At 52.0% G+C, this 7,018-nt stretch overlaps 1 protein-coding gene across 3 annotated transcripts in view; it reads right to left on the bottom strand.

Moving 5' to 3' along the window:
• Window positions 1–416: 416 nt before the first annotated feature.
• The window catches only part of LOC140395291 (lipoprotein lipase-like), a 48,368-nt gene continuing 41,766 nt past the window's right edge, over window positions 417–7,018 (bottom strand). For 2 of the 3 annotated variants that reach the window (XM_072482872.1, XM_072482874.1), the window contains one exon: window positions 417–4,915. The gene's annotated coding sequence lies outside the window, so the exon portion shown is untranslated. The remainder of the gene's footprint in view (window positions 4,916–7,018) is intronic. The other variant, XM_072482873.1, reaches the window with a different exon arrangement.

The following is a 7,018-nucleotide window of genomic DNA, read 5'->3' as shown; positions in this document are numbered from 1 at the left end:
AAGTAAACACACACACTCTCCCCCTCTCTCCCTCTCCCTCTCCCTGCGAGACACAGGCGACACTCTGGGGATCCCTCTCTGTTACATGCAGAGTAGAGTGTGTTTATATCCATGGTCTAGACTAACAGTTAAACCCAGCTCCACTCAAATATCAGTGCATATTCAGGGGTAAAATCATTGGACCTATGCTGGATATTGGGGTGAGGTGGAGAGTATATATTGTGTTAAGAATATTGAAATATTGCAAAATACATCCCAATTTACTGGTACATAAATAAACACAGCAGGGAAAGCTCGGAGCAAACTGCAACTTCTACACATCAGCAAGCGAACATGTTAAAGGACAGGGCAAGGGACATCGCCAGTTTCAGACCATCTGCACATCAGACAAAAGAAACTCAAGTAAAAAATATCTCTCATATTTACAAAGTGGATTTATACAAACTGAATATATACATTAAATAAATACAGATAACAGCAAATAGAAAGAGAGCATCTCTCACCAACTGACAGGATCAAGCATCACTCACGCCACAGGAGGCTGGTTTAGCACAGAGCTAAAGAGCTGGCTTTTAAAGCAGACCAAGGCAGGCCAGCAGCACGGTTCAATTCCCATACCAGCCTCCCCGAACAGGCGCCGGAATGTGGCGACTAGGGGCTTTTCACAGTAACTTCATTTGAAGCCTACTTGTGACAATAAGCGATTTTCATTTTTATTTCAGTCAGACTGTACCGCGTCACTCACACCGCAGACTGTACCCAGTCACTCACACCACAGACTGTACCCAGTCACTAATGCCGCCGACAGTCTGTGCCGCGTCACTCACACCGAGACTGTACCCTGTCACTCACACCGCAGACAAACTGTATCCCGTCACTCATGCCGCAGACAGACTGTCCCCGTCACTCACACCACAGTCAGACTGTCCCCGTCACTCACACCACAGTCAGACTGTCACTCACACCGCAGTCAGGCTGTCGCCGTTACGCACGCCAGTCAGGCTGTCCCCGTCACTCACGCCACAGTCAGACTGTCCCCGTCACTCACGCCACAGTCAGACTGTCCCCGTCACTCACGCCACACACTGTCCCCGTCACTCGCGCCACAGTCAGACTGTCCCCGTCACTCGCGCCACAGTCAGACTGTCCCCGTCACTCACGCCGCAGTCAGACTGTCCCCGTCACTCACGCCACAGTCAGACTGTCCCCGTCACTCACGCCACAGTCAGACTGTCCCCGTCACTCACGCCACACACTGTCCCCGTCACTCGCGCCACAGTCAGACTGTCCCCGTCACTCGCGCCACAGTCAGACTGTCCCCGTCACTCACGCCACACACTGTCCCCGTCACTCGCGCCACAGTCAGACTGTCCCCGTCACTCGCGCCACAGTCAGACTGTCCCCGTCACTCGCGCCACAGTCAGACTGTCCCCGTCACTCACGCCGCAGTCAGACTGTCCCCGTCACTCACGCCACAGTCAGACTGTCCCCGTCACTCACGCCACAGTCAGACTGTCCCCGTCACTCGCGCCACAGTCAGACTGTCCCCGTCACTCGCGCCACAGTCAGACTGTCCCCGTCACTCGCGCCACAGTCAGACTGTCCCCGTCACTCACGCCACAGTTAGACTGTCCCCGTCACTCACGCCACAGTCAGACTGGTCGCCGTCACTCACGCCACAGTCATTGTCCCAGTCACTCACACCACAGACTGGTCCCCATCACTCACGCCACAGACTGTCCCCGTCACTCATGCCACAGTCAGACTGTCCCAGTCACTCACGCCACAGTCAGACTGTCCCCGTCACTCACGCCACAGTCACTGTCCCAGTCACTCACACCACAGACTGGTCCCCATCACTCACGCCACAGTCAGACTGTCCCCATCACTCACGCCACAGTCAGACTGTCCCCGTCACTCACGCCACAGTCAGACTGTCCCCGTCACTCACGCGACAGTCAGACTGTCCCCGTCACTCACGCCACAGTCAGACTGTCCCCATCACTCACGCCACAGTCAGACTGTCCCCGTCACTCACGCCACAGTCAGACTGTCCCCGTCACTTATGCCACAGTCAGACTGTCCCCGTCACTCATGCTACAGTCACTGTCCCAGTCACTCACACCACAGACTGGTCCCCGTCACTCACGCCCCAGTCAGACTGTCCCCGTCACTCAAGTCACAGTCAGACTGTCCCCGTCACTCACGCCACAGTCAGACTGTCCCCGTCACTCACGCCACAGTCAGACTGTCCCCGTCACTCATGCCACAGGCAGACTGTCCCCGTCACTCACGCCACAGGCAGACTGTCCCCGTCACTCACGCCACAGTCAGACTGTCACTCACACCGCAGTCAGGCTGTCGCCGTTACGCACGCCCCAGTCAGGCTGTCCCCGGCACTCACGCCACAGTCAGGCTGTCCCCGGCACTCACGCCACAGTCAGGCTGTCCCCGGCACTCGCGCCACAGTCAGGCTGTCCCCGTCACTCACGCCACAGTCAGACTTTGCCTGTCACTCACGCCACAGCCAGACTTTCCCTATCACTCACGCCACAGTGAGACTGTCCCCGTCACTCACGCCACAGTCAGGCTGTAACCGTCACGGTTTGTCGCTGTCGCTGTTTGTAGTATATATAAATGATTTGGAGGAAAATGTAACTGGTCTGATTAGTAAGTTTGCAGACGACACAAAGGTTGGTGGAATTGCGGATAGCGATGAGGACTGTCAGAGGATACAGCAGGATTTAGATTGTTTGGAGACTTGGGCGGAGAGATGGCAGATGGTGTTTAATCCGGACAAATGTGAGGTAATGCATTTTGGAAGGTCTAATGCAGGTAGGGAATATTCAGTGAACGGTAGAACCCTCAAGAGTATTGACAGTCAGAGAGATCTAGGAGCACAGGTCCACAGGTCACTGAAAGGGGCAACACAGGTGGAGAAGGTAGTCAAGAAGGCATACGGCATGCTTGCCTTCATTGGCCAGGGCATTGAGTATAAGAATTGGCAAGTCATGTTGCAGCTGTATAGAACCTGAGTTAGGCCATACTTGGTGTATAGTGTTCAATTCTGGTCGCCACACTACCAGAAGGATGTGGAGGCTTTAGAGAGGGTGCAGAAGAGATTTACCAGAATGTTGCCTGGTATGGAGGGCATTAGCTATGAGGAGCGGTTGAATAAACTCGGTTTGTTCTCACTGGAACGAAGGAGGTTGAGGGGCGACCTGATAGAGGTCTACAAAATTATGAGCGGCATAGACAGAGTGGATAGTCAGAGGCTTTTCCCCAGGGTAGAGGGGTCAATTACTAGGGGGCATAGGTTTAAGGTGAGAGGGGCAAGGTTTAGAGTAGATGTACGAGGCAAGTTTTTTTATACAGAGGGTAGTGGGTGCCTGGAACTCGCTACCGGAGGAGGTGGTGGAAGCAGGGACGATAGTGACATTTAAGGGGCATCTTGACAAATACATGAATAGGATGGGAATAGAGCGATACGGACCCAGGAAGTGTAGAAGATTGTAGTTTAGTCGGGCAGCATTGTCGGCACGGGCTTGGAGGGCCGAAGGGCCTGTTCCTGTGCTGTACGTTTCTTTGTTCTTAGTTTGTTCTTTGTCATGCACGCCACAGTCAGGCTGTCGCCATCACTCACACCACAGTCAGACTGTTCCCGTCACTCACACCACAGTCAGACTGTCCCCGTCACTCACACCACAGTCAGACTGTCACTCACACCGCAGTCAGACTGTTCCCGTCACTCACACCACAGTCAGACTGTCCCCGTCACTCACACCACAGTCAGACTGTCCCCGTCACTCACGCCACAGTCAGACTGTCCCCGTCACTCACGCCACAGTCAGACTGTCCCCGTCACTCACGCCACAGTCAGACTGTCCCCGTCACTCACACCACAGTCAGACTATCCCCATCGCTCACGCCACAGTCAGACTGTTCCCGTCACTCACACCACAGTCAGACTGTCCCCATCACTCACGCCACAGTCAGACTGTCCCCATCACTCACACCACAGTCAGACTGTCCCCGTCACTCACACCACAGTCAGACTGTCCCCGTCACTCACACCACAGTCAGACTGTCCCCGTCACTCACACCACAGTCAGACTGTCCCCATCACTCACACCACAGTCAGACTATCCCCATCGCTCACGCCACAGTCTGACCGTCCCCCATCACTCACGCCAGTCAGACTGTACCTGTCACTCACACCACAGTCAGACTGTCCCCGTCACTCACACCACAGACTGGTCCCCGTCACTCACACCACAGTCAGACTGTCCCAGTCACTCACATCACAGTCAGACTGTCCCCGTCACTCACATCACAGTCAGACTATCCCAGTCACTCACACCACAGTCAGACTGTCCCAGTCACTCACACCACAGTCAGACTGTCCCCGTCACTAACACCACAGACTGGTCCCCATCACTCACACCTCAGTCAAACTGTCCCCATCACTCATGCCACAGTCAAACTGTACCCGTCACTCACATCACAGTCAGATTGGTCCCCGTCACTCACATCACAGTCAGATTGGTCCTCGTCACTCACGCCACAGTCAGACTGTCCCTGTCACTCACACCACAGTCAGACTGCGTCAGTGCATCAAAGGAAGGTTTATATGTAACAGATGACAAATACAATCGATGGAGAATTCTGCTGAGCAGAGGCTTCTCATCAAAGCAAACTGTCTTTTTTGGCTCTTTATATCCCTCAAGTGAGAAGTTTGTCTTCGTTGCAGTTTTAAGACAATTGCTCATCCAATTTCTTCAGAATTCCAACAGCCAAACAATTCCTGGGAAGAAAGAAGTTGGTCTGAGACTGTGATGTCTGTGTGGAGATGAGAATGTTTTCAGGACACTGAGATACTCCAGGGTGTAAGGTTGTGTTAATTGTGTCTGCACACCTAAAGAAAGTTACCAGAAATAAAATAATCACAAGTTGGAAAAATTGCTACGTATATCAAAACTAGCAGAGAGTGTTTCCAGCTATGTGAGAGAACGAATAAACACGGTAAGATATTCTCCAATAGTTTCTCTGAGGGACTGCACATTATGCTCAGATTCTGATGGCAATTTTCAATTCCTCTGGTTGGCTGGAACCAGGAAGAGCCTTTGTGCAGTAAGTTTCACTGTTCTGTTTACATCGGTTTGAGAGATATGGGCAGCATTGTCAAGGACACCTCGATTAGCACTGTGCCAGGGACCGGGTTAGATTCTGGCCTTGGATGACTGTGTGGAGTTTGCACTTTCTCCCTGTGTCTGCGTGGGTTTCCTTCCACAATCCAAAGATGTGCAGGTTAAATGGATTGGCCGTGCTAAAATTGCCGCGCTGTGTCCACAGGTTTAGGTGGGGTTACGGGGATAGGGTGGGGGCATGGGCCTAGTAGGGTGCTTATTTGGAGGGTCGGTGCAGACGCAATGGACCAAATGGCCTTCTTCTGCACTGTAGGGATTCTAAGATAGGAAAATAGTGATACCTGGGAGAGGAAGGGGAATTGCTTCTGTTCTGAATGTTAGAGATTCACAAGGTAGGGAGGTGCTGGCACAGTTTCTTTGGTGAATTGTGATGCAACCTGTAGATGGTTGTGCTTCATATCAAAGGGTATCAATCAAGAAACTATCGTGACCTAAATGGTGTTTAAGCTTCTTGAGTGTTGTTTTTGAAAAAAAATTTAGAGTACTCAATTCATTTTTTCAAATTAAGGGGCAATTTACCGCGGCCAATCCACCTAGCCTGCACATCTTTGGGTTGTGGGGGCAAAACCCACGCAAGCATGGGGACAATGTGCAAACTCCACACGGACAGTGACCCAGAGCTGGGATCGAACCTGGGACTCTGCGCCATGAGGCAGCAGCACTAACCACTGCGCCACCGTGCTGCCCCTCCTTAACAGGATTCTAACAGGCTCACCAGTCTGGAGAGAAGATGCAATGGTCTCTATATCAGAATAAGTGGCTATTCACATCAGACTGGAACTGCAGTACTTAAATGGTGGTGATGTCAGATTTTATTGGACATAACCTCGATTTTGAATTTAAACACGGGGAGAATGTGCACACTCCACACGGACAGTGACCCAGAGCCGGGATCGAACCTGGGACCTCGGTGCAGTGAGGCAGCAGTGCTAACCAGTGAACCACTGTGGTGCCTTTCTTGAGTGTTGTTGAGACTGCATGCGAGGACTATTCAATACTCCCTTGACTCAAGTTTTATGGATAGTGACTAGGCTCCGAGAGTCAGTAGCAGCATAAGAAAGGATGATGAAATGAAACACCCTGAAACTCGCCCAAGCAGATTTGCTGGTCAAGCACACTTGGGTCTCAGCCAACTGGAAGAATTGACTTTGAGCAGTAGGCCAGGTAAGACCACAGCCAACTGACAAGGCAGCTTGGCAGAGTAACTAAGGAACACCACCCCATCCAACCATTCCAGTGGGAACCACAGTGTGAATTTCTGAATTACACTGTCCCTTTCTGGACTCTATAACAAATCAAAGAAAGACTTGCATTTATATAGCGCCTGCCAAAACGCTTCAAAGGCAAACTAATGTTCCAATGTAGGGAAATGAAGGAATCAATTTGAGCACAGCAAGATCTCACAATCACCAATCAGATAATGATCTAATTCTTTAGAGAAAGTGGCCTTCTTGAACCGCTGTGGTGCTGTCCACTGAGCATTACTGGTTCTTGGTTTAACATCTCACCTGGAAGATGATGGGTGGAATTCTCCGGTCGCCGACGCCTAAATCACATTTGGCCATCGGTCGGAGAATCCCTCTTTTCGCTGAAATCGGGGGTGGCGCCGCTTTTGCAATGCTCCGCCCCTTCAAAACGACATACTTGAAGAGTATGCTGCACGCCGTCGAGGCGGTCTCAGGACATCACCGAGGCCCTCCCCTGATGCTCCGCCCCAGATAGGCCGAGTTCCCGACGACACTGAACAATTATGCTATTTTTCTTCGTGGACCCCGTGTGGCGGCCGCGGACTGTGTCCAGCGCACCACAGT

Source organism: Scyliorhinus torazame, chromosome 18 (genome assembly GCF_047496885.1).
Source record: "Scyliorhinus torazame isolate Kashiwa2021f chromosome 18, sScyTor2.1, whole genome shotgun sequence".
Taxonomy (NCBI): domain Eukaryota; kingdom Metazoa; phylum Chordata; class Chondrichthyes; order Carcharhiniformes; family Scyliorhinidae; genus Scyliorhinus; species Scyliorhinus torazame.
Note: the sequence above shows the minus strand (reverse complement) of the source record. Positions and strands in the feature narration are given on the sequence as shown.